This window comes from Rhipicephalus microplus, chromosome 5 (genome assembly GCF_043290135.1).
Source record: "Rhipicephalus microplus isolate Deutch F79 chromosome 5, USDA_Rmic, whole genome shotgun sequence".
Taxonomy (NCBI): domain Eukaryota; kingdom Metazoa; phylum Arthropoda; class Arachnida; order Ixodida; family Ixodidae; genus Rhipicephalus; species Rhipicephalus microplus.
In genome coordinates, this window is record NC_134704.1 from 214,468,721 (window position 1) to 214,495,855 (window position 27,135).

The 27,135-nt window shown below is 46.9% G+C and overlaps 2 non-coding genes and 1 pseudogene across 2 annotated transcripts; all 3 read right to left on the bottom strand.

The window, feature by feature from the left end:
- Positions 1-222: 222 nt before the first annotated feature.
- TRNAT-CGU (transfer RNA threonine (anticodon CGU)) lies at positions 223-295 on the bottom strand. Its single transcript has one exon. It is a non-coding gene; the product is annotated as a tRNA-Thr (tRNA).
- Positions 296-679: 384 nt separating this feature from the next.
- Positions 680-752, bottom strand: TRNAT-CGU (transfer RNA threonine (anticodon CGU)). The gene has a single exon. It is a non-coding gene; the product is annotated as a tRNA-Thr (tRNA).
- An 847-nt stretch (positions 753-1,599) lies between these two features.
- Positions 1,600-25,533, bottom strand: LOC142817629 (uncharacterized; annotated as a pseudogene).
- Positions 25,534-27,135: the final 1,602 nt, after the last annotated feature.

Consider the following 27,135-nt stretch of genomic DNA (forward strand, 5'->3'; position numbering starts at 1 on the left):
ATTGTCCCTCTTATACAACCTAAACACACCAAGTCTGTCAGTACGAGACCCTCGTTCAATGAAATAAGGGAAAGAAGTGTATGCCTAAGGGCTCGTTTTTCCGTGTTTTAACACAATATTAATGAGATATAACAGACAGTAATGCCAAGGAATGTACAGGGGAAGTTATTATAACCAATGGAATGTAAATAAGAAGAAAGAAAAGTGGATGAAAAAATTACCAACTGTGAGCAGGAATCGAACCTACGACCTTCGAATTACGCGTTCGATGCTCTAACCACTGAGCTATCACAGCGGCCCTCCCTCCATCCACTTTTTTGGGTTTATCTGTGAATTTAGAAGTAGGAGCGACAGTCAGTGCCATCTATAAGCCAAACAACGAGTGTGAAAACACTCTTATGCGCATGTTTGGCGTCACGTAGCACGTGAACTTATTATGAGCGGGCAGCTGATTAATTGTCCCTCTTATACAACCTAAACACACCAAGTCTGTCAGTACGAGACCCTCGTTCAATGAAATAAGGGAAAGAAGTGTATGCCTATAAGGGCTCGTTTTTCCGTGTTTTAACACAATATTAATGAGATATAACAGACAGTAATGCCAAGGAATGTACAGGGGAAGTTATTATAACCAATGGAATGTAAATAAGAAGAAAGAAAAGTGGATGAAAAAATTACCAACTGTGAGCAGGAATCGAACCTACGACCTTCGAATTACGCGTTCGATGCTCTAACCACTGAGCTATCACAGCGGCCCTCCCTCCATCCACTTTTTTGGGTTCAGAAGTAGTATAAGAGGGACAATTAATCAGCTGCCCGCTCATAATAAGTTCACGCGCTACGTGACGCCAAACATGCGCATAAGAGTGTTTTCACACTCGTTGTTTGGCTTATAGATGGCACTGACTGTCGCTCCTACTTCTAAATTCACAGATAAACCCAAAAAAGTGGATGGAGGGAGGGCCGCTGTGATAGCTCAGAGGTTAGAGCATCGAACGCGTAATTCGAAGGTCGTAGGTTCGATTCCTGCTCACAGTTGGTAATTTTTTCATCCACTTTTCTTTCTTCTTATTTACATTCCATTCGTTATAATAACTTCCCCTGTACATTCCTTGGCATTACTGTCTGTTATATCTCATTAATATATATATATATATATATATATATATATATATATATAGCCCATTTGTTAATTTGCGTAAATTCACTGAAACCAGTTCTCATTTTTCGTTGACAGCTTCAATTGTGCGGATTTTCTAATATTGTATTGGCGTAACGCCATTGCGGGCCAGCAAATTTATGGCGATGCTTAGTATTATAGGTGTAGTTCTTATTAGGTGTCAAAAGTGTAGGCAGGCAGTGGTGCATTTTGTTTCGAGAAATTTAAGTTGTATATGTACACAGTAAACACACACACAAATATATATATATATATATATATATATATATATATATATATATATATATATATATATATATATATATATATATATATATACATGACTGACTGACTGACAGCTGTCACGCTTGTCGTTGTCGATGTAGTCGAAAAATGCAAAGCATTGACCAAGTACTCAGAATGTTAGGTTCAGAAACTCTTTATTGATCAAGCTGAGGTGTGCCGACGTATGTTTCTTCCATGACAAACGTATAAAAAAGGAGCACCAGGGCCATCGGGTGAATTTTCTTGTCGTATTTCTTCAGTGGAGGACACACCCGCCACTTGTAGCACCACATGCGGTGGTTGAAGGCCTCGTCATCTGGAAACACCTCGTTGTTTGAGAGCACAATGACGGGTGCCCTGGAAATGGTCTGGTCAGCGGTGTACTTGACAGCCACCAAGTCTACGTCACCACAAAATTTTTTTTGACAGTATCGAAAGCAGATGACTCACAGTTTGGCTCGTTCCATACCAGGATCGACGGCCCATGGTGTCCTGTAGTGGAAAGCAAGTGTAGCGGTTAAAGTTGCGAATGGTACCGCGGTTAATGCAAAATGAAAGAACAGGATAAAAAATGTTTTTGCCTGCACTCGGAGGGGACACAATTTCTATGCAATTTTTTGGGGACCGCCGTCTCGACCAGGCTGTACAAGTTGTTGACAAAGGCCGACACATCCTCGTGGATGCCCTGAAACTGAAAGTTTAAAAGTTCCATCATGGCATCAAACGACACGGGCACATTCATGGAAAAAGTAGCGAGGTCACCATGTGGGGCGTCAAAGAGTGGCTGCGTGTTTTTGTACTTTTCAATGAAGTCGAGGGTGGAGTATGAACACATCTTATCATTTAACACTTGGATGGCTTGTTGAAGGCGCTTGTCGTCCAGGCGAATAAACCAAAAGACCGGGTCCGCCAGCCACTTGGGGGTGCGCACAATGTTGCTCAACGGCGATACGGGGTTTTCGCGTAGCCAGTTGTTGATGGATTCTTCCGACGCTCCTTTTGAACGTTTTCGGCACTTTGTACCTTTTCTTGTGCATACTTTGTCAGCGTCTCCACCGCTCTTCTGTCCTCCATGGGCGTCGTCACATTCAACTGAATGCGAAAGTTTCGGGTGCAGTATTCCCAAAACTCGGCCGGGCTCGTGTCCAAGACCTTGGAATTGTCCCAAAACTTCATCTCTAATGTCGTGACCCCAATCGCTTCCTCTCACTTTAAGGTATTCCAATAGTCGGGGCTCACTATTGAGATACTGGACGAGATTGTAGAGGTCCCATGCGCTGGCGTCTGTAGACGAAATTAACGAGCGATTTGGTCGTCTGACGAAGCCAGTGAAGATAACACATCGGCATGTGCCGTTGCTCCAGCTGCAGTCGTGTAGGACGTGGACGTGTGGTAGAGTGGTTCCTCGTGTGTGGAGTGCGACAGCTGCGATTCTGTACTGAGTGGGTTCTTGATCGAATCATCTAACAATGTCATTACAAATTGTCTCAGCTTCTCTGTCGTCTCGAGCGTGAAACACATCATGCACAAGCTTTCTTCGTTTTGGAACTGAGTGTAACTGCAATGCCCAGCGTGGAGGGGATTGTAAACTTTTTCCATCTCCTCTAGCCCCTGTTCCTGGTTCGGGCACGTTCGAATTCGATACTTCTCCCACGCCTCGATCAGGCTCCGTAAGCGTCGCCATGGTTTCATTATAGTCATAGGCACGGTTCTCGTGGCTCGAGCCAATAAACTCTGTAGTTTGTCCCTGGGAATATAGACGGCATCACCAAAAGGCACTTCCATATGGTAATACGGTGGTACCTCGTCTTCTTGCTCATCATGCTGACATTTATGTGGTTCTGCCATGGTCTCTATTCAAAAAGAAGAAAAAGCAACAATTCAGAGTATAGTACAATTAAGTAAAAAAATGGCCTTACCGAAGGTGACTTTAGTGTCCGCTTGAGGTCCTCCTGAGTGGACAGCCGGTTGGCGACAGCGATTTCTGAGCTACTAGGGACCCCTTAGTATACCCCTCGTAGTGGCCTATATCTTGCACATCTGCAGGGCATAGCCCCGCCCTGCAGATGTGCAGGGCGGGGTTATGCTATCCCGGGCGCAACAGCCAGCCTCGTCCACCAGAGCTACCTTAGATTTGACCGGACTGCTGCCTTCTGCTGTGAAGCTTTTGTGCGAGTTAAGAAACTCTCTTATGAAATCGAACTACTGTGCAATTTGACATTCTTCACTTTATGCTTGTTGTTTTGTTGATTGTAACTTGCTCATTCTTTCGGGGAGAGGGTGAATTCTGTGACGTAGGAAAGCAATGACTTGTAGTAGAAGCCGAGAAGGAAGAAGTGCTTTAGAATGAACATGGCGTATGAGCCAGGCCAGGTCTCCCAGTAATCATAGCGTCATATATATATATATATATATATATATATATATATATATATATATATATATATATATATATATATATATATATATATATATATATATATATATATATATATATATATATATATATATATATATATATATATATATGCAATGCCCTATAGAACAGCCGCTATTTTTACGCGATGCATTTCTCGTCCGACTACGTTAGACTAGAACTAGTTTTGAGCTCCCATACTGTCGAAAAGGTGAAATTTACAGTGCGCATTTGTACAAAGGCACGCTATATTCAGCTTCACCAACTATAAGCGTTCGGCGCAGGGCTACCCAGGATTTTTTTTTAGGGGGGGTGTTGCGGCAGAACGACGAACTTTGGCAATTGGTGGTCACTGTGAATAAGTGTAAATATTTTAGTATACACTGAAAAATTAAATTACGAAAAATTTTGTTGTGAAGGGGGTTCAGATTCCTTTCTTCTTCCCTCTTTATTTACGGCCCCTGGTTCTCCGTGCGTTTGACATGGTATAAATATATTTTAAATTTCACAGCTTTCTGAGCACAGCTAACTTCCAATAAATCGACGCAGTTATATTTAATATTGTAGACACCAGCCCAATGAAGAAGGAATTAAGACAGAAGAAATCAAAATCAAACACGTCCTTTCCAGCAAATTTTCGATCTCCCACAAGGACTTTCATGGAGCTAAAATTCAACAGATTGGCGTGTCATACTTCAAGGGTTATGAAATCATGTGCTAGGCATGAATGATGGTCAGGTACGAAGAAATCTGCATCAAAAAAGCGCACCGAATAAGCCGAAGCCTATAGCAGTTCCTGCACGCGGCACGCGGCTCCTTCAGTACTGTTCGACTGCAACGCCGCCGCTACGGGCGACGCGGAAGGTATCAGGCGGCGAGGCGTGATCACGCCACTCAACACTTCTAGTATACTCTAACGAGGACGAACGCGCCCGGCGAAACTACAGTGGCTAGAATAGGAAAGTGTGATGAGCGGCACGCGGTGCCTACGGAGCACACTGAAGCTTCCGAGCAGTAGCCGCGTGGGGGCGCGCGCAATCGTTCATGGCGCAGGTGCAGTGCGCAACGAGAGATATGTTTCTCTTCATTTCTTTGTGTTTGTGAACACTATTATTATTTTTTTCTCTCCTTATCAATAATTAGCGTTGCGAGTAGTGTAGGTGTGGGACACGGGCAACGTTGTAGTGACGTTGACCACGTGAACGGGCTAGGCGGCTGTTTTGAAAAAGGTAGGGGTGCCCGGTTAGTTGTTGAAGAGCTAGAGCCGAACACGAAGCGGACCTAGTGAGTGGCTACTAGCGAAATTTGTGTTCGGTGTAGGCGGGAGCTTCGTACAGTTGTTGAGGTAGGAGAGTTAACGGAGGTGGCTGGATAGCGGGATTAGGATTAAACGTAGGCCTGTCGGGCACTCGGTCCAATGATCGGGCGGGCGATGGCTAAGAAGGCTAGGAAAACCACGAGCGAGAGTGAGCTGTTGCAGTGCGAAGATTGCAAGCGCTGGTGCTACTTAGATGAGACAGCATGCACGAGTTTGGCCGACGCGCAGAAGGCGAGCTTCGTGTGCAGGCTGTGCGAGGCTCTGAAGGCGGCCGTGCAGTGCCTGGAGGCTAGCATCAAGGGGCTTCAGGGGGAGCTTAGGGTGAAACGGGGGCAGAGGATAGGACTCCAAAAACAGCTCTGAGCATTGCGTGAGCGAGAGGAGGCTACCGCCAGCCTATTAAAGCAAATGAAGGGTGATTTTCAAAAAGAACAGGAAGGGCGGACAAAGCTCGAGCAGCGGGTAAAGGAGCTAATGGCGCTTTGCCCCGGGCCCGAGCGGTGCGAGACGGAAGGCGTGGGTAGCGGAAAAGGCGACAGGCGGGAAGGAACAAGCGAGAAGGGAGGTCAGGGGGCCGCAGTGCCTGGCCACAGCACGGATGCTCCGAGTACATACACCTCGGTGCGCGGCAGTCTTCAAGCAGGGCAGAAATACAGGACAGATAGCAGAGAGAGAAACAGGTGAAGCAAACAGGGGCACCATCACAAACAGGAAGCCAGCGATTGGAGCATAGAAGGGTCCTAGTAGAGGGCGACTCTAACGTGGCCAGGGTTAGGGATGGCGTCTTTAAGACAGTGACGGAAGATGGGAGAGTTAGGGTGAAGGCACAGTCAGGGACGAGCATGGTGGATGCACTGGCCAAAGCTCAGGATGTTGTAGAAACAGCATGGAGGGTGAAAATCTAGTCATTATTCATGCTGAGCTCAATGATGTGTAGAAGAGCAAGGATCAGAACCTTCACAGAAAGTTAGAGGCTGGGATGAGTAAGCTCCGAGAAGCCTCTGGGAGTGTGCATGTGACCATATGCACAGTCCCAGAGGTCTGGGGGCAGCCTCGTGGGATTGAAAGGAGGGTAAAGGAGGCCAATTGTGGGATCAAGGGTTTTAGCCGGTAACTCGGGTACAGCATAATGGAAGTTAACCAAGACGTGTACGAGCCTGGCGCTTGCCCATTTGCTAAGGATGGCATTCACTACACTGGTGCGACGGGCAGGAGGGTCAGTAACAGAAGGGGTCGCCAAGCCATAGCTTTTTTAGGGGGACCTATAGCCCTGACGCCAACAGTGTAGCGAAAGACGGACCTAAAGGAGCACAAATATTCAAGCCACACGAAATCCGTGGGAGAAGAAATCGACGTAAGCACAAGGGCCGAGCTAAGTCAGACGTAGGCTATATTAACATCAAGGATGGCAGGAATAGGTTAAAGTGGGAAGAAATAGAAGAGCAGTTGGGGCAGGAAGATCCCATAAGCCCGCCTATGGGCCTACCCCTTTCTTTGCGGACCATTTCACCATTCACAAGGTGCTCGAAATGTCAAGAGATGTACCTCTCGCCGAAGTACAGCTCACACACAGCCAAGTTTTTTTGAAGCAGCTTGTCAGGTCATAGGATGGATCTCCGCCGGTGGATGGATGGATGGATGGAAGGATGGATGGATGGATGGATGGATGGATGGATAGATGGATGGATGGATTTTTCTTTTTCGTTTGGCCCCCTGCTGTTTTCTAAGTATTTACCAGTCAATTTTCTGGTTCGCTTCCTTCATTTTGTATCGACATTATTCATGTACAAGTAGCTGAAAACCTTCCTTGCCCAACGCTCCTCCCCCCTTTCTGTCAATCGCTTCTCAAATTTTATCTTGCTGCTAGCTTCCGTGCCCTCAAATGGTGTCCATCTCATATCACCTTGTACTTCCTGATTTGGTGGATTCCCGTCAGCTCCTAAAGCAAGCCTACTAATTCCACGTTGCTTAATTTGTAATCTTGCTTGAACTTCTGATTTCATGCACAAGACCGCATATCCGAATGTCAGACCAGGAACCATGACCCCTTTCCATACTCCTCTCACAACATCATACCTATTGTAACTCCCCAGTGCCCTGTTTTTTATTACCGCTGCATTTCTGTTACCTTTAGTCGTCAGGTATATTTCGTGTTCCCTTAGGTACTCGGCCCCATTGCTTATCCATACGCCTAGAGATTTGTACTTATTTGTTATCTCTAGCGTGACCTCCTGTATTCTAAGCTCACTACCTTCATTTTCATTAAATATTATGACTGCTGATTTTTTCTTACTGAATCTGAAATCTAACCTACCTCCCTTATTACCTCAGATGTCCACCAATCTCTGCAAATCTTCGTTCTTATTAGCCATTAGGACTATATCATATGCGTACATCAATGCTGGTAGTGCCTGTTCAATGAGTTTTCCTTGTTTGACGAAAGAGAGGTTGAAGCCCAGTCCACTTCCCTCTAACTTGGCCTCTAATCCTTAACGGTATACATCATAAATAATAAGGGTGACAGGGGACACCCCTGCCTAAGCCCCTATTTCACCTCTGCTGGCTTGGATACTTGTTTATTCCACTTTATAACTACCTTGTTACCTTTATAGATATCCCTTAAAAGATTAGTGACTACATCTTCCACGCCTAGTGTGTCCAGTATTCCCCACAATTCCTCTTGAACCACGCTATCGTAAGCGCCCTTGATATCCAAAAATGCTAGCCTTAGGGAGCTGTGTTCCTTTGTTGCTATTTCGATGCACTGCGTCAATGAGAACAGATTGTCTTCCAACCTCCTGTGTCTCCGAAACCCATTCTGCAGTTCTCCCAGCACTTCCTCATCCTTTATCCATGCCTGCAGTCTTTCCTTTATAATTTGCATCGCCAGCCTGTAGACCATTGATGTCATGTTACAGGACGGTAGTTGTTTATGCCATCTTTGTCCCCCTTTACTTTATAGATCATGCTCATCTTGCTAAGTTTCCATCCATCAGGGACTTCTCCATTGATTATTGTTCTGCTCACTGCCTCTCTCAATGTCTGTTTAGACTTCTGACCCCATATATTTATCAGCCTAATTGGAATGCCATCTGGACCTGTTGATGTACTTCTTGGAACCCTGTTGTCTGCCCTTTCTCACTCTCGTTGTAAAAATGAAGGCATTGCGCCACTTGATCCATCCTTGTCTATTGTGGTGCATAAAGCACTTCTTTGTTGAAAATTTTGTGTCACCCATTTTCTTGTATATTCAATAGCTTCGTCTCCTTCGATCCTAGTACCTTGAGCTGTAGTTATAAACCTCTGCTCTAGACTCGTTTCATTTCTTAGGGAGTTTAGATGGTTCCAAAAGTTGGCAGCTGCCTTCTTGTTCTTTTTATGTACTTCTGCCAGCCACTGACAACCCTTTCTTAAAATCTTTTTATTGATCAGGAGTGATGCTTCCCTTCTAGAGCTTAGAAAGATGTTCTTTTTTTTTCAACATCATCTGTCGGTTAACCACGCTGCTTAGCATGTCGGTGTTCCCTGGAGGATTCCTGACGTCTTGTTATGACTCTCTTAACTTCCTCATTCCACCAACTCTTAGGCTCGGGTCTTATTTTCCGGGGTTACTTGTTACGTGCCTTAGAGAGCTCCAGCCCAAACGGTCTAATTAGATTCATGTATGTCCACACTGTTTTATTATCTTCAGTGATTACTTTCTCAATTTGTATAGCAGAAATTTCTTTTTGCCTTTCTGCATAAAAATTTTCCTGTAGTTGCTTATGTTGTCTCATACAAAACTTAGCTTGATACGTTTGTGATCACTACCCAGACTTCTGGAGCCAAATTCATGTATGTGCCTTCCCCTGAGCTTATCATACATCCTATGTGACATCAGTGCGTAATCTATCGTCGACTGCAGCCTTCCTACTGCCCAAGCTATTTGCCCTTCACACTTCTCGGTACTGTTGCAAATGATCAAATCAAGCCTTTCATACATATGCATGATCATTTTGCCTGTCGGGTCGGTATACCCATCTATCTCTTTCATGTGCGCATTCTTATCTCCTTGTATAACTATCTCACACTCTCCTCCTAACTCCTGAATATCATTTAATATACACTCTACCGCTGCCTGCTTTTCCTCTCTGGCATTTGCTCCCGTCCACATGTACACAAAACCAAGGAGTCTCATTTGCCCTGCCACTTTCCTTTTTAGCCATAAATTTTCCTTGCACTCCTGCTTGACCCTTTGCCAGTCTGCACTTTTATAAATTAATTCCCCAAAAACCCCCCCTCTTTCTTCTGCCTTCTGTTCTATTACAATATTCCCACGCGTAGTGCAGATTGTTAGGAGGTTGTTCCATGTCCCTGATATGTGTTTCTACAAAATCGTATACCACATATACGATTCCAAAGTGGCAGCAGTATTTAAAATAAGTGGAGTCCGGGGCAGAAGTAGACGTAGCCGCGAGGGTCGAGCCAGTTCAGACATACGGTATATTAACATGCAGGGTGGCAGGAGCAGGCTGAAGTGGGGTGAGATAAAGAACAGCTAAGAGAGGAGAGGCCAATGGTATACGGTTTTGTAAAAACACATCTTAGGGACATGGAACAGCCTCCTAGCAATCCGGACTACTCGTGGGAATATTATAATAGAACAGAAGGCAGCAGAAAGGGGATTGGTATTGGGGCATTCATTCATAAAAGTACAGACTGACGAAGGAGCAAGCAGGAGTGCAAGGAACATTTATGGCTAAAAAGGGAAGTGGCAGAGCAAATGACACTCCTTTGTTTTGTGTACTTGTGGAAGAATAGGTCCGAGAGGAAAACCAGGCGATGGTAGAGTGTATATCAAAGGACATTTAGGAATTAGGAGGAGAGTGCGAGATAATTATAATAGGAGATACGAATGCGCACATAGAAGATATAGATGGTTATACCGACCCAACAGGCAAAATGATCATGCATATGTGTAAAAAGCATGATTCGATCATTTGCAACAGTACCGAGAAGTGTGAAGAGTATATAACATGGAAGGTAAAAAGGCTGCAGCTGACGATAGATTACGCACTGATGTCACGTAGGATGTATGATGATGATGATGATGATGATGGTAGATTTTAGTGGCGCAAGGGCAACTCAGGCCAAGCAGCGCCAAACACAGGGTTTTTCGTTGGTTCAAATATAGAAAAAAATCTCGGGGTGGCAAGAATAGAAGAGTGGGGCATAGGGATTAAACTTAAGTTGAATGACTATGTGTGATGAGTTTAAAATGGTCTAAACTTATGGGTTTTAACAAAGTCACGCAGTGGCGGCAGTGGTCATTGTCAGGACAAGGAGTGCGTGCTGCATGACATTTGGTAAAGAAGTCTCAGCGGTTCTCTCAGAATTGAGAGAGGGCTGAGATTAGTGAGAATATGTAATTAAGTGCGGGAATCCAACATCAGCTAAGAACTTTAAAACTACATTTACGGGAAACATGGGATCGTCCCCAAGAGAAAATAAAGGGTGAGGCGGTATGTGGCGTTTGTATAGCTTTGGGAACTGATGTAGTCTTTGTGGTTCAAGGCACGGGCACATAATTAAAACGTGAACGACAGATAGCACATCACCACATTTTCACAGCACGGGGCAGGAGAGTTGCTTAAAAGGTGCGTGTGTGTTGCACGTGTATGACCGATCCTGAGTCTGCACAGTGCAACCTCTTGATGCCTGTTACGTTTTTCAGGAGCATATCTACCTATTCTTGGCTTTACTGTGTGCAATTTGTTTTCAATGGCTGCGTTCCATTCCTTTTGTCACTGCTAACGCATTCGGTTTCTGGTTAGCGGCCTCAAGTCCTCATATGGGATGACGACTACGTCTACTGTAGGGCGGAGTGCAGCGGACTTCGCAAGTTGGTCCGCCGCCTCATCGCCAGCCATGTTGCAGTGTCCCGGAATCCAGCATAGCGTGATTTTAAGCTTGGATCTGTAGGCTGACATGAGACAGTTTAAAAGGGTATTAGTCACTGGATTTTTATGTGTCTTTGCAGAAGACAACGCAGTCACTGCACTGAGGGAATCTGTGTATATGATGGAGGCTGGTTCTTTCTTCTTTAAGATGTGCCTTATAGCTAGCAGTATGCCATAGCACTCAGCAGTAAATACGCTAGGGAATCTGTGTATATGATGGAGGCTGGTTCTTTCTTCTTTAAGATGTGCCTTATAGCTAGCAGTATGCCATAGCACTCAGCAGTAAATATGCTGGTGTGTTCATTATTGTTGCAGATTCAGAGTACGCTGGGCCGTATGCGGCACATGCGACGGCCGAGGACTTGGAAGCATCAGTGTAGTACTCAGCACACCTGTATTTTGCCTGCAAGTACATAAAATGCTGATCGATTGCGAGTGGGAGACCATGATTTCCACATCTAGGAATGACAAGTCGCAATTGATAGCTCGCATTTCCCATGGTGCCACAGTGTCCTTGTGGGAACTTAGTTGAATATTGGAGACGGGTATATTTAGATTTTCAAAGTGTGAGGCCACTCTGATGGGATACGTTGGCGTAGCTGATGGCCGCGTCAAGAACAGTTGGGCGTTTGATGTATCCTGCAATAGCTCGCGAGATGGGTGGTCGACATGAGAGAGCACCTTGGTTTCATACTTGATGCTTGTGAACTGCCGTCGTCGTTCTAATGACCACCGATCTGTCTCAACATACAGGCTGGCTATTGGGCTGGTTCGGAAAGTGCCACTAGCCAGACGAAGCCCATGGTGATGCACTGGGTCGAGCATCTTAAGTGCGGACCTCGAGGCTGATTCGTACACAACCGAGCCATAATCAATACGTGAGAGCACTGCACTACTGAGAAGGTTTAATAGACAGTCACGATCTGTACTTTATGAGTGATGCGAGAGAATCTTGAGCAAGTTCAAGGCTTTCAAGCATTTCAGTCGCAGCTGCTTGATGTGTGAGACAAAGCTGAGCTTTTCATCTATCACAACACCTAGAAATTTATAATCCTTCTTAATAGCAATGGTGTGTCCGTTAATTGAAATGTTGGGGGACGGCCTTATGCCACGTAGTTTTGAAAAGGTAGGCAGACAGTCTTGTCACAGTTAAACTTAAAGCCATTTTTGTCTGCCCAGCTTGAAAGCTTATTTACTGCCAACTGAATCTGACGTTCGCAGATGGCTAGGTTGCACGATTTGAAGCTGATCTTAATGCCATCCACATATACAGAGTAGGAAATTGTTTTAGGCAGTATAGTGTTTATGGAGTTCATTTTTACGATGAACAGTGTGCAACTAAGTACGCCATCTTGGGGGACACCATTTTCCTGCGTAAACCGCCTTGAAAGGACATTTCCAACACGAACCACGAACGTACGTTCAGAGAGGTAGCTTTGAATTGTATTCAGCATGTTCCCTGACACTCCAAGAGATTGCAAGTCACGAAAAATGCCATAACAACATGTCGCGTCATAAGCCTTCTCCAAGTCGAAAAATACAAAAAGGCAGTGTTGTTTGTGAATGAAGGCATCCCTGACGTAGGATTTGAATGCTACGAGTTGGTCAGCTGTCGACCGGCCTGATCTGAATCCAGCTTGACGACGGTCAAGGAGGCCATTATATTCAAGGTAATACATGAGGCGGCGGTTTGCCATTTTTTCAAATACCTTGCAAAAGCAGCTAGTCAGGGCGATAGGCCTATAACTAGTGACAAGTGCGGCTTCTTTTCCTTGTTTGAGAATGGGTATTATAATTGCCTCTTTCCAGGCCTTGGGTAGACGCCCGGAGGACCATATGCTGTTAAACAGTAAGAGACTGACATCAAACGTGTGTTCGTGTAAGTGTTTCAGCATGCCATACGTAATCTTGTCTTGGCCTGCAGCTGAGTTGCCACATGTCGCCAGCACTGCCTTCAATTCGTCGATGGTAAACAGAGTATTGTAGCCTCGAGCAGATGGCCTTCTATCGCGGATAGGCTTACGTTCCTCAGCAAGCTTGTGTCGTTTAAAGGAGTCTGTATAATGTGCTGAGCTGAAGATATACTCAAAGTGTTGGCCTATGGCATCTGCCTGGTGTTCCAGCGTATCACCAGCAGTACTGACGAGAGGGACCGGATGAGTGGTGTGCCCTTGAAGTGCTCTTACTCTGTTGTACACACTATGCGTATCAGTGTAGGAGTTAACTGACGAGAGAAATGACTGCTGGCTCTGCCTCTTTGATTGTCGTCAGATACGCCTGCCATTTGCTTTTGCACGCTTGAAATTCATCAGGTTGTCAGTTGTCGGGTACCTGCGAAATTTCGACCTAGCTTTGTTTTGGTTCTCGCGAGCTTTTTTGCACTCCGCATTCCACCAGGGCCGTCGTTTGTTTCGCGTCTTGTCAGATGTCTGCGAGATCGATCGCTCTGCGGCTTGTATGATATGAAGTACGACCAATGCTTCACAGCCATCAATGTCTAGGTTTTCAATAGAAGAACGCGACAGTTCTGTAAGTTCTCGGAATTTTTTCCAGTCAGCATCTTGTTCTCTAAACCTGAATACATTTGTAGTCGTCTTACTTGTACTTCCTGTGTGTTTTAGGCAGACAGGAAAATGATCACTTCCGTAGAGGTTATGAATAACAGAGCAATCTGTGGTTGCCATGAGTGAAGGGGAGCCGATAGCAAGATCTATGGCTGTGTATGAGTTGTACGCTGCGTTAAAGTACGTTGGTTCTTTTTTGTTAAATATACAGGAGCCGGAGTACAAGAGGAAGTTTTCGATTAAGGGGCCTCGAGAATCTGTTGTTCTGCATCCCCATAGGAGGTTGTGCGCATTAAAATCTCTAACCAAGAGGAATGGATGCGGGAGCTGGTCAACTAGAGTTTCAAAATCTTTAGTAGACAGGTGGTAGTCTGGAGGGATATATAATGAGCACACAGTTGTCATTCGCCTAAAGATAAGGGTTCGTATTGCCACTGCCTCTAAGTCGGTAACCAGAGTGAAGTTTTGGGACGGGAGTGCTTTCTGCACCATGATAGCGACACCGCCGGATAAATGGGCAGTGCCATTCCTGTCCTTTCGGTATACCGCATATCTTCTTGGAAAGTTAGTGTGTGTTGAGTTTAAGTGTGTCTCCTGCAGGCAACGTATGTTAGGTTGGTGTTGCGCAAGTATTTCATAAATGTCATCCAGGTTATTCAGTAGACCTCGGCAGTTCCAGTAGATGATATCTCGGCAGCCATTTTTAAGAAGGAAGAAAGGTAGGAGGGTTATTCAGACTTCGCCGCGTTTGTCAGGTGCCTGGACTGGAGGGTGTTTCTTCCCTCTGAGGCGTTCTGTTGGGCTCCGCTTCACTAGGATGGATTCCGTGAGCATGGGAGACGCTGAGGACGCCGGTGTCACATCCATTGCTCCTGTGTACACTCGGAGGCTGACGGAGGTTTCTCAAGAGGGACAGGTGCCCTCTCAGTTGTCTGCGTCGTCCCCGAGGTCTCACGGAGGCTGACCTGCGGGGTTTGGATTGTCTGTTTTGTCTCTGAGGTCTGATGGAGGTGGACCTGCGAGACTTCGAACGTTGGTGCAGCCTGCGGCTGCTTGGTGGGGGGCCGAGATGTGCACGCATCAGCAAAGCTGTACTGCGTGCCCCCCGTTGCTGGATGCCGCCCGGCCCCCCCGGCGCGCTGCGTCAGCGTACGTTCTTCCGGAGAAGAGCGACACCTTCTTCCGGGCTTCAGAGAATGTGATGTTTTCCATTACTTTTATCTGGATAATTTTCTTTTCCTTTTTGAAAATTTCACATGTCCGTGAGTACGCTGCGTGCGGCCCGTGACAGTTAGGGCACTCTGTTTGCGTTGAAGTACAGCTCTCTTTGGGTGCTCATCATCACCACATTTTGCACATGTTTGTTTTCCGCGACAGGTATTCGACCCATGTCCATATTTCTGGCATTTGTAGCACCTTCTAGGGTTGGGTATGTAGGGGCGGACTTTGCAGTGAAAGAACGCAGCTTTCACGGATTCTGGTAGGGTGGAGTGGTTGAATGTTAGTACTATATAAGGCGTCACCACTTCTTCATTGTTTCGCCTGATGGTTATCCGACGGATGGCGACTACGCCTTGCTCTCGAAGGCCTTCAAGGAGGCCAGCTTCAGTTTCTCGCTGTGAAACGTTGTGAAATGACGTTTCACAACGTTTCACAACGTTGTGAAACGTCACAACGTTTCACAACGTTGACGTTTTTGACGTTTCACAACGAATCAGATCACGTTGTGAAATGACGCCTTGAACAGTGTTAAGACTGCGATGGGGGGTTATAGACACGTCCAGGTGGGCGAACTGCTTCTGTTTAAGGAGAGTGTTTGGATGCTGTTTCTGGCTTACTTCAACAAGAAGATCACCGGATGACAGTTTTTTTTGCGTCGTAATTTTTGCCTATTAGGTTAGCAAGGGTTTTTATCTATCAGGAAAACTGAGAGTCCTGCAACTGAGACGTTATCTGCCAGAGAGTGTATAACTAAAAATGTGGGAAGTGGTCACAATCGCTTCCGTTTCGTTTGGAGCTTTCATCGGTGCGGTTCCTTTTCAGGGGTCGATCATTGAGAGGGGGGAAAGATTTTGCCATGGTGTGCATTTCATGTTCGGCGGCGATGGTGACCACCCACCACCGAGCCCAACAGGGGGACGCTACAAGGTAGAACACTTGAAGGCGCCAGTCATACATCGCCGCTATAACCAGACATAACTACCCAAGGTTGGGTAACTACACAAGGTTAACCCTTGCCGCCAGGAAATTTGGAAGTAAACAGAAGAGAGTAGAAGACAGGACAGATAAATAGTAAGAGATAAAGACGAAGATGTAGGGAGAGAGAGATAGGAAAAGGCGACTGCCGATTTCCCCTGGGTGGGTCAACCCAGGGGTGCCATCTACATGAAGCCGGGGCCAAAGGGGTGTGTTGCCTCTGCCGGGGGGCCTTAAAGGTCGAATCACCCAGCGTCAGCTCAACCCCCAGGATCCCCTTTTCCCCGGACACGGCAAAGCCACGCACGGCTAGGCGTGGGAGGGAGTCAAAACTCCCCCGTTAGCTCGGGTTCGTGGTATCGATACACACCAACCGCCTACTTGCGCAGGCGCCCCTGCGGGGAGGTTGTATGATAGGCTCAGGGGAATGCACTTATATGCAAGTGGCTCCAGAAGTGTGGGTAGTGATCACACACGTGTCACGGGGATGAGAGAATGAATGAATGAACTAATTATATTTACAAAATATACTGGGAGAGTCAGAGGCAGCTGCAGCCAAGATGGAAGAACAGCAGCAACAACAACACGAGCACGGTCGCTTTCATCGTCTTCATCGTCTATGATGCTCTTTCGTTGCCGATGTCGTGTTACATATAACCCCCCGCTGCTGGAAGCGCCGTCTCGGTGCCTAAAGGAGAGTAGGATGGTATGCGGATATGTACGGTTTGAGGTGGGTCACGTGGACGACGTCAGTAGCGGGTGCGGACGACGATGACTGACTGTCCAATGGAGCAATCTCGTATGTGACATCGGTAAGCCGGCGTAAAACCTTGTAAGGCCTCGAGTAGAAAGACAGAAGCTTCGAAGAGAGGCCAACGTGGCGGCATGGTGTCCAGAGGAGGACCAATGAACCTGGAGAGTAGGAAACTACTCTGTGATGGCTATCGTAGCGGGCCTTCTGAGAGAGCTGCGAGCCAAGAAGATGTTCCCGTGCGATTTGGCGGGCCACTTGAGCCCGAGCAGTGGCATCCCGGGCGTACTCTGTAACCGTTTGCGTAGTTTATGGGACAATTAGAGTCTCGAAGGGTGACGCTGAATGGCGGCCGAACAATAAATAGAAGGGGGAGAAGCCAGCGGTATCGTGGCGTGACGAACTGTACGCGAATGTCACATAAGGCAAAGTAATATCCCAATCAAGGTGATCTTTGGAAACGTACATGGAGAGCATTGTTGTCAATGTTCGATTTAGGCGCTCGGTGAGACCATTCGTTTGTGCGTTATAGGCCGTAGTGAGCTTGTGACGCGTCGAACACGAGTGAAGGATGTCACTTTCTACTTTTGAAAGAAATGAGTGACCACGATCAGTGAGCAGCTGACGAGGAGCGCCATGGTGAAGAACTACGTCATGAAGCCACAAGTCCGCGACGTCAGTGGCACAGCTTGTCGGTAGTGCTCGCGTGATAGCGTATCTTGTGGCGTAATCAGTGGCTACGGCTCTCCACTTGTTTCCAGTGAAAGAAGTAGGAAATGGTCCAACGAGGTCAAGACCGACGCAGTAGAAGGGAACGGTGGGTATGTCTATTGGTTGGAGCGGACCAGCTGGTTGCAAAGTGGAAAGAAACACAGGAGAGAAACACAGGAGAGCAAGAAAGGAGTGGATTACGCCGGCACTTCTTAAGCGGATAAATAAAAAAAACAAACTTTTCCAGCACTTTTTGAAAACAAAAGAACAAACTGACCTCATTGAGTTTAAAAATTTTAGAAACAAAGTAAACAAAGACCTCAAGAAGGCGAAAATAGATTTCTATGCCTACAAGTTTTCTACAGTGATTAACAACTCAAAAATGGTTTGGAGCTCGGTTAATAAATTGATAGGAAGAAAACAAGCCACTGTCCCTAGCTATATACAGATAAACGATATTCACTTCAGTGGCAAGGCACTGGCAGACAAATTTAACCTTCATTTCCTTGAGGCAGGATCCTCAAGTAATATAACACAAGCGACTGACCTTAAACCGGCTGAATGCTATATTGAAAGCTCTTCCACTAATTCTTTGTTTTTATTACCCGTTACCGAGGAGGAAGTAGCCACTGTCATATGCTCACTAAAGAACAGCTCACCAGGAGAAGATGGCATTTCCGCAGCACCTATCAAGGCAGTTGCTGATTTGATTGTCGCCCCATTCACTTACATATGCAACAGACTCTTCTTGACGGGAATTTTTCCATGTGCCATGAAAATAGCTCGCGTAACAATAATTTTTAAAGGAGGTGATAAAAATGAACTTCAAAATTATCGCCCAATCTCTATTCTGCCGCTTTTCTCTAAGGTCGCGGAACGCCTGATATATAAGAGGGTATTTTCTTTTATAGCAAACAGAAATGTCATTTGTGAAGAACAGTGTGGATTCCAACCAGGTAGATCAACTCAGTCTGCTTTACTCCGTATTAAGGACAGCCTACTTCATAACTTTGAAAAAAAATTTTACACTGTGGGAATATTTCTCGATTTCCGTAAGGCTTTTGACTCGATAAAGCACGATATATTAATTAGGAAACTTCAACTGTATGGAATACGCGGGATTGCGCTTGATCTAATGAAAAGCTATCTTTGGGCCAGGAAACAATATGTACAGCTCCACAATTATAAATCTGATTTGGGCGTAATTAAGTATGGGGTTCCCCAAGGATCGATACTTGGTCCTCTACTTTTTATACTTTATATCAATGACATAGTTAACATTCAGTTCACACCAAACATAGTCATGTACGCCGACGATACCAATGCCTTCTTTTCTGGTTTAGATCTTCGCGATATTGAAATAACTGCAAATTCTTGGTTGGATAAACTAAAATCATGGCTTACAGTCAATCAGCTAGAACTAAACATAAAAAAAACTAAATTTATGCTCTTCAAACAAAAAAATAGGCCTATAGATTATGCTATCTCTCTGATTTTTAATGGAGAAAATATTGCGCAGGTAAATAAAATTCAGTTTCTGGGTGTGTGTTTTCAAAGTGACCTTAGTTGGTCCCACCATGTGGACAACCTGCGAATAAAAATATCAAGATCGATCGGTCTAATTCGACGCTTACAGCATCTCCTTCCAGGGAGAGTTAAACGGCAGCTTTACTTTTCTTTTATCTACTCGCAAATCATTTATTGCATTTTAGTCTGGGGTACGTGTAACAAAACAAATACAGAAAGTTTAATTCTTCTTCAAAAACGCGCACTAGGTTTGATAAGTACCTCGGTCCCCACTAATATGTCTCTTTTTTATATGTATAATGTACTCCCGTTCCCAGAGTGCTATAGGATGCAACTAGCCATGTTAATCTTCAAAAAAATTAAAGATAATTTCCAGATTTTTTCTGATGTGTACTTAAGCAGAGATCTTACGTATAATCTGCGTACTGTTGCGTTGGTCGGGCCAATGTGCCGGACTAACTATGGTGTACAGTCAATTAATAACCAAATCATTCTTCTGTGCAACAGGATTCCTGAAATAATTGAATACGCTAAGGAGGCTAAAAACATAACACAATTTAAGAAGCGAATTTACAATGTAATAAACAGAACACAAGTCTACAGTGTATGTAAAGGAAATATGTAATGTATGTAATATTTATAGTATTCACTGTTTTTCAACTTGTATTGTATTTCAAAATATGTTATGGTGTTTTGTACTGTCCTGCTCTACCTGCCCGAGGTGCCTCACGAAGAGGGGCCAAGTCAGGAGACACACTCTCCTTTTGCCCCCTTCGTGGGCATTTCTGCGGAAATGTCCGAATAAAATAAATGAAATGAAATGAAATGTTTGGAGTGCTGGCAGGACTCCCATGCAGCAACGTATCGGCGCACAGAACGGTAAAGGCCTGGCCAGAAGAATCTACGCCACACGCGATCGTACGTGCGCGTGACCACGAGATGCCCCGCGGTTGGGGCGTCGAGAAGCTGTTCAAGTACAGCGGAACGGAGTGTCACAGGAACTACGAGTAGTAGCTCTGGTCCTTCGGCGCTGGTGTTGCGTCGGTAAAGAATGCCATCGCGTAGAACAAACAAGTGTAGCGACGAGTCTAAGTGGGGCAAGCGTAGACTCTGCATGATAGACCGCAAGTGGACATCGCTGAGCTGTTCCTTGCGTATGTCGGTGAAACCCGACATGGCAAAGACACAAGGGTCAGAATCATGTGCTGAAAGGTCAGGTGGGTCCACGGGGTGACGGGATAGGCAGTCGGCATCCTGGTGCATTAGGCCAGATTTTTATGCCACGTCGAAGCTGTATTCTTGTAGTTTCAAGGCCCAACGGCCCACTCATCCTGTTGGATATTCAAGGGACGACAGCCAGCACAAGGCATGGTGACCTGTAATTACGGAAAAAGTGCGGCCAAACAAGTATGGTCGAAATTTTCCGACTGCCCAGACTAGTGCGAAGCACTCATGCTCTGTAATGGAAAACTTGCTCTCCGAAGGCGAAAGGAGGCGACTGACATAAGCAATGACGCGACCCTGTCCTCGTTGCCGCTGGGCGAGAACAACACCAATTCCATGTCCGCTTGCATTGGTACGAACTTCAGTATGGGCTGACGGGTCGAAATGGGCCAAGATGGGTGGGGAAGAAGTAATGTTGTAAGGGTGCTGAAGGTAGTTGCTTGGTCAGTACCCCAATAAAAAGGCATGTCCTTCTTCAGTAGCTCCGTAAGTGGTCGGGCGATGTCAGCGAAATTCTTCACGAAACGTCGAAAGTAAGAACAAAGGCCGATAAAACTCCGTACATCTTTTGCGGAACGTGGTTTGGGAAAATCTTTGACAACTCGAATTTTGTCAGGATGAGGTTGCACGCCTCGAGCACTGACAAGGTGGTCCATCACAGTGATTTCCCGACGGCCAAAGCGACATTTGGAAGAGTTGAGCTGAAGTCCTGCTTTCTGGAAAACCTCAAGAACAGCCGTTAGGCGGCTAAGGTGGCTTTCGAATGTAGGTGAAAATACGATGACGTCATCGAGATAGCACACGCACGTGGTTCATTTGTATCCACGCAGGAGAGAGTCCACCACCCTTTCGAATGTAGCTGGTGCATTACACAATCCGAATGGCATAACCTTGAACTGGAAAAGTTCATCCGGTGTGATGAATGCGGTTTTCTCAAGGTCACAATGATCGACAGAAATCTGCCAGTATCCTGATCACAAGTCGATAGATGAAAAGTAGGCAGACCCATGTAGGCAGTCGAGAGCATCGTCAATCCGCGGCAGTGGATACACGTCTTTACGTGTTGCTTTGTTTAAGTGACGGTAGTCGACGCAGAAGCACCAGCTGCCATCCTTCTTCTTGACTAGCACGACCGGCGACGCTCATGGACTGCAGGAAGGTTCAATGACGTCTTTTGTGAGCATTTCTTCAACTTCGTGCTGGATAACTTGTAGCTCAGCATTAGACACGCGATAAGGACGTCGTCGGATGGGGCTTGCGTCTCCAGTGTTAATACTATGAGTTACAAAGGATGTCTGACCCAAAGGGCGGTCATCAAAATCAAAGATGTCACGGTAGGATTTTAGCAGTTGCCGGATGTCAGCTGTCTGTGCTGGAAGAAGGTCTGGAGCGATCATCTTTTCGATGGTGGGATCCGCTGCGCTCTTCAAGGATGAAAACGGAGCAGAGGACGAAGAAGATTCGGCAACGAGCGCCGAAACGGCAGCATCTACAGAAAAAACTTTTGCCAAAGTCATACCATCTGGGATAACTTGAGCGCACCAGCTAAAGTTTAGGATCGCAAAAGTTTAGGTCGTTTAGGTCGTTTAGGAATTTTAGGTCGTGTTGCTCCCTGTGTCTCGTAAGACACGTGCGCGTTGTCCAAGCACCCGTCCTTCGACCACTGGCATGTTGTCGACTAAGAACATAGGTTGGTTCTCGCACTACTTGGGGCATTCAGCAGCGCATGTCTCATACTTGGACTTGGCCATAGGGAAGTAATCCTGTTTTTTCTGTTCTATCATGGCACAAGACACCGACTTGTCTTTGCTCTGATCCTTGCAATCGGTGGCTTTGTGGCCAAGCCGCCCACATGTTTTGCATTTCACAGACTCTTTCGGAACCGCACGACAATCCGGAGCGCTATGTCCTTTGCGGTGACACAGAAAGCAACTCGGCTGTTTGTACTGTGACATACCACCGGGTTTATTTGCCTCCTTTGTATCATCTGCAATTTTACCAATGTTATTGACTCCCTGTGCTTCGAGAAAGCGGTCGGTGCCCTCTGAAAGGGATGTAAGTGTTTTGCATTCCCTCTCTTTCAGGAAGATGGCCAGCTTCGGATTACAGCAACGCAAGAATTGCTCGGCTATAACATGGTCACGAAGACCCTCAAATGTTTTGGGCACATCAGCCATCTCAATCCAGTTATCAAAATAGCTCGAGATCCTTGCTGCTAGTTGTTTCCCTGTTTCGCCATCTTCAGGCCGGGCTTTCCGAAATTTGTCTTTATATCCTTGTGCCGTGAATCTGAAGCGCTGAAGTAGGGCTTTTTTTCACTTTATCATAGTCGAGGGCCTCGTCAGCAGTCATTCGACCAATGACAGTGAGTGCCTCACCAGTTAAGCACATGCTTACGGCTACTCCCCATTTATCTCTTGGCCATTCTTGCCCAGTAGCCACGCGTTCAAACCTCTCTAAATACGCATGCAGGTCATCGCGTCGCTCGTCAAATAGCGGTAGTAACTTCTGCGGATTCAGGCATGACGGGTTTGCCGATGGGGCGAGTGCTGCCGCCGCAGATTGCTGACTTTGAGCACTTTCCTGAAGCTGGAGCTTAAGTTGGAGGATTTGCAGCTGCCTCTCGTCTACTAACCGTTGCCTCTCGTCCGCTAACCGTTGTCTCTCGGCTGCTTCTTTGGCCTCTTCTCTCTCAGCTGCGCGCTCATCTCTCTGCCTAACTTGCTCTCGCTCAATCCATTCGCGAAGTTCCGCACCAGACAAGCCTAACTGAGCTGCTACAGCCGCTAACTTATCGAGATCCATGTCTCTCGTCTTGTGCTGCGTGCACACACCTGACTGGTGATTTCCGCGTTCGAGATGTTACTGGCGGGATCCTGGCACGCTTGCCAAGTTTGTTATGGTGTAATGTGGGCCCAGGATCCAGAATAAATCAACCGGCAGTCAGGTGACTCTGTACACACAACACAGACTTTAACACAACCGATAACTCTTACAATTCACACACAACACACTATAGCGTTCCTTATTTACATGCCAAACGTCCTACGCGCCTCGGTACATGAACTGTCCTACTCGCCGTTATGACGGTTGCCGCTGCGGCGAGGTCGGTCGCCGCTGGTGTTCCTTGTGCAGTCACGCTGCCTTGACCGTGGTGAGGTGGTGGTGGTGGTGATGGTGGTGCTGCAGGCCGGTAGATCACCAGGCCACTGCAGTGCAGGTTAATGGCCCGTCGCCAACATAGCCGCGGCCACCTCGTGCCACCACTCGGGCCCCAGGACCTCAGGCCACGAACAGACTATGCTGCTGGTCCCCGTGTCAGCGCCGGCCACAGAGCGGGAAGCCAGCTCACCAGGTCCGCAAGGCTGCCGGACACCTGGTTGAGTGACACAGCCCGAAGCAGGAAGCCAGCTCACCAGGTCCGCAAGGCTGCCGGACGCCTGGTTAAGCGATGTCGCGACCCGAACCGCCGACCAGCAGCTGCCGTTCTAACTGTGTCACGCTCCAACTGCCCGAGCCGAACGCCCCGCTTGACAAGTCACCCCGGAAAAGAAGACTTTACTTCGTCTTCGCCTCCCAGGCGTACCGCAGAGCAGAACTGCCGTTCCCTCTTCGCCCCGTCACGGGCCACACAATCCACATCATCACAACCACACTTTTGCTGTTCCTTTCAAGTAGAACAGGATATTGGCTAACATAAGAGTTTCATCCCAGCGGTAATTCTTACTTGTACGTTCGTACAACGTCAACCATTCTTCGATGTCGACATCATCCGTGCCACAAAACGTGCCAGGATCTTTTAGCTGCGGAAGGACAACAGTTGTTGTTGTAGTCGCCTTGGCGGGAGCCGGTCTCTGGTTTGCCATGGTGGAAAAAACCAAGCGTCGGTCACTGTGGAGCTCCATTATATCGTGTTGTACCCCGCACCACCACCAAATGTCACGGGGGTAAGAAAATGAATGAAATAAATATATTTACAAAATATACTAGGAGAGTCAGAGGCAGCTTCAGCCAAGATAGAAGAACAGCAGCAAGAACAACACAAGCACGGTCACTTTCATCGTCTTCGTCGTCTATGATGCCCTTTCGTTGCCTATGTCATGTAACGCACGTATCAAGCTAAGTTTCGGAAGAGCAGTGAATGTGGGAAGGAGACAAGATGAGCAACTACAGGAAAATTTTAATTCAGAAAGGCAAATAAAAGTAGCTACTAGACAAACTGAGAAAGTAATCACTGAGGATAATAAAACTGTGTGGGCATATACGAATGTAATTAGACTGAGCAAGAGTTTGCTAAGGCACTTGACAAGTCACCCCGGAAAAGAAGACACAAACAAACCCAAGATTTGGTGGGATGAGGAAGTTAAGAGGGCCATAGTAAAACGTCAGTATGCCTCTAGGAAACGCAGACATGCTAAGCCGCGGGTTGAACTGACAGATAATGTTGAAAGAAAATGAGACATCTTTCTAAGCTAGAAGGAAAGCGTCCCTCCTGATCAATGAAAAGATTTGAAGAAAGGGTGCTCAGTGAGTGGCAGAAGTACACAAAAAGTACAGGAAGGCCGCTGCGAAATTTTGGAACCATCTAAACTCCCTAAGAAATGAGAGGAGCCTAGAGCAGAGGTTTATAACTACAGCTCAAGGTGCTAGGCAAGAAGGGGACGAAGGTTTCAAATATATAAGAACAAGGGAGACAGAAAAAATTCAACAAAGAAGTGCTTTATGTGCCAAAATAGACCAGGATGAATCAAGTGGCGCAATGGCTCCATTTTCACAACGAGAGTGGGAAAGGGCTCATAAGAAGGTTCCTAGTATTACATCAAGAGGCCCAGATGGCATTCCAATTATGCTCATAAAGATATTGGGTCCGAAGTCTAAGCTGACTTTGAGAGAGGCAGTGAGTAAAATAATAATCGATGGTGAAGTCCCCGATGGATGGAAACTTAGCAGGATGAGCATGATCTATAAAGGAAAGAAGGACAAAGCTGACATAAACAACTACCGTCCTATAACAGTGACATCAGCGGTCTACTGGCTGGCAATGTAGATTATGAAAGAAAGACTGCCGGCATGGATAGAGGATGAGGGGGTGCTGGGTGAAACGAACACGCCGGGATTGTGCCTGGGCCATGACAAACGGTTTATTACCATAGCGCAGGTTAATGTAGCGTTGTGCGAGAGGGGTTACAGGGAAGGGGAGGAGAAGAAGCAGTGGTGACAACGGCGGCTTCGGCTGGCGTGACGTCACGGATCCATCATTCTACCCCTGTCTATCGTGAGTAACAGTCTGGGGGTTTGCGTTGCCGGCCCGAGTGTCGCAACGCCGGAGTTGAGGTGCTCCCGGTGATCTCGCTCCTTGTTGGCGCTCACCTCGGTGTTCCTCCTGCTTGGGCCCCGCCGGCAGTTTCGAGGCACCGAGAGTCACCGGCTTCTCTCTAGTCATGCTCAAGCTCCCATGGCTTCACCTGGTCGCTGTGGCGCCGAATGATTTCCCCCTCCGGACCATCGGCATTCACCAGGCAGGCTTCGTCTGTCGATGTAATGCTGGCTGGAGTCCACGGCTCACCTCACCCGAAGTTCCTCACAGAGACTGGCTCCCCGGCCTGCCACCCATCGAGGGGGGGATGGTCAACTGGTGAGGGCGAAATGAACTCTGCGTTTTCCAGCCTGGAGCGAAGATTGTAGCCCATTAGAAGTTGCACTGGTGCCGGCCCCCGGCCAGAGGTGTCTTGCAGTACCTGTGCAAAATCCTAGCTAGGCGGGTTTTTAGTGACCCTTGTACATTCTTCTTCAATGAATACTTCACAGTACGAACAGCGCGCTCCGCGGGCTCATTGGACTGGGGTGATACGGTGCTGTTCTGAGGTGTACTATGTTATTCAGCTTCGTGAAGGTGTTAAATTCTCAACTCGTAAACTGTGGGTCATTATCGGATACCAGCGTCCGGGGCAACTCGAATGTACTGAACAAGGTGCGCAGAGTCTTTATGGTGGCGTGTGTGGTGGGACTCTGTGGGTATCGCTTCTATCCACTTACTATGTGAATCCACCACAATCAGTAGCATGTGACCATCGATCGGCCCCGCAAAATCGATATGCAGTCTTGACCAACACTCATCCGTTTCCGATCATGCAACAGGGGGCTTCTTTGGGGGCATAGGGGCAGCTTTATGCAACTGGTACAGGACTTAACCATGTGCTCAATGTCATTGTCGATGCCGGGGTACCACACCAAGGAGCGCCCTCGCCACTTCTTTGAGCAAATTATTTAATGAGTATCACGCAGTAGAGGTAACATTACTGCTCGGGCACTCTTAGGGACGATCACTCAATGGCCCCAGTAGAGAAGCCCACAACTCCCCGTTATCTCAGCTTTAATTCCGGTTGAAGTATGGCATCAAGTGCTGGTCTTTAGGCCCCAAACTTCTTGGCCATCCCTCCTGCACCCATTTTTGCACCTTTGGTAAATCTTCATCAAGCTCCGTGAGAGTGCCCAGTTGCTTCGCAGCCATGACACCATCATTGAGGTTCTCCGTGAGCAGGACATACTCACCGTCCACAGTTTCTTCCTGAGTCTGTCTGGGAAGTTGCTGACGTGGGGAGTCGGCTGAGGGCATCAGCTGGAATGTTGTCTTTCCCGGGCTGGTGTTTGAGGGCGTGATCGTATGCGCTCAGCAGGAGAGCCCATCGCTGGATTCACGCCACGACCATCACGGGCACTGGCCTGTCTGGGCGAAAAAGTCCAACAAGCCGCTTATGGTCCGTCATCAACGTGGAAGTATTGCCGAGCAAGTATTGTCGCAATTTCGACGCACCGAACACAAGTGCCAAGGCTTCACGCCCCAGCTGCGAGTAATTTTTCTCAGCTCCAGTCAATAACCGAGAGTGGAGCCCTACACTCTAAGGCAAAATTACCCGAAAAAAGAGTAACGGAGCCCAAAAGGCGCACGTGATTAACAAATAAACCGTTGAGGAGCAACCACAGAGGGAAGCATGCCGCGCGAAACCAAGGGGTGAACCGCCCGGGCAGCGCGAAAAGCGTTGCC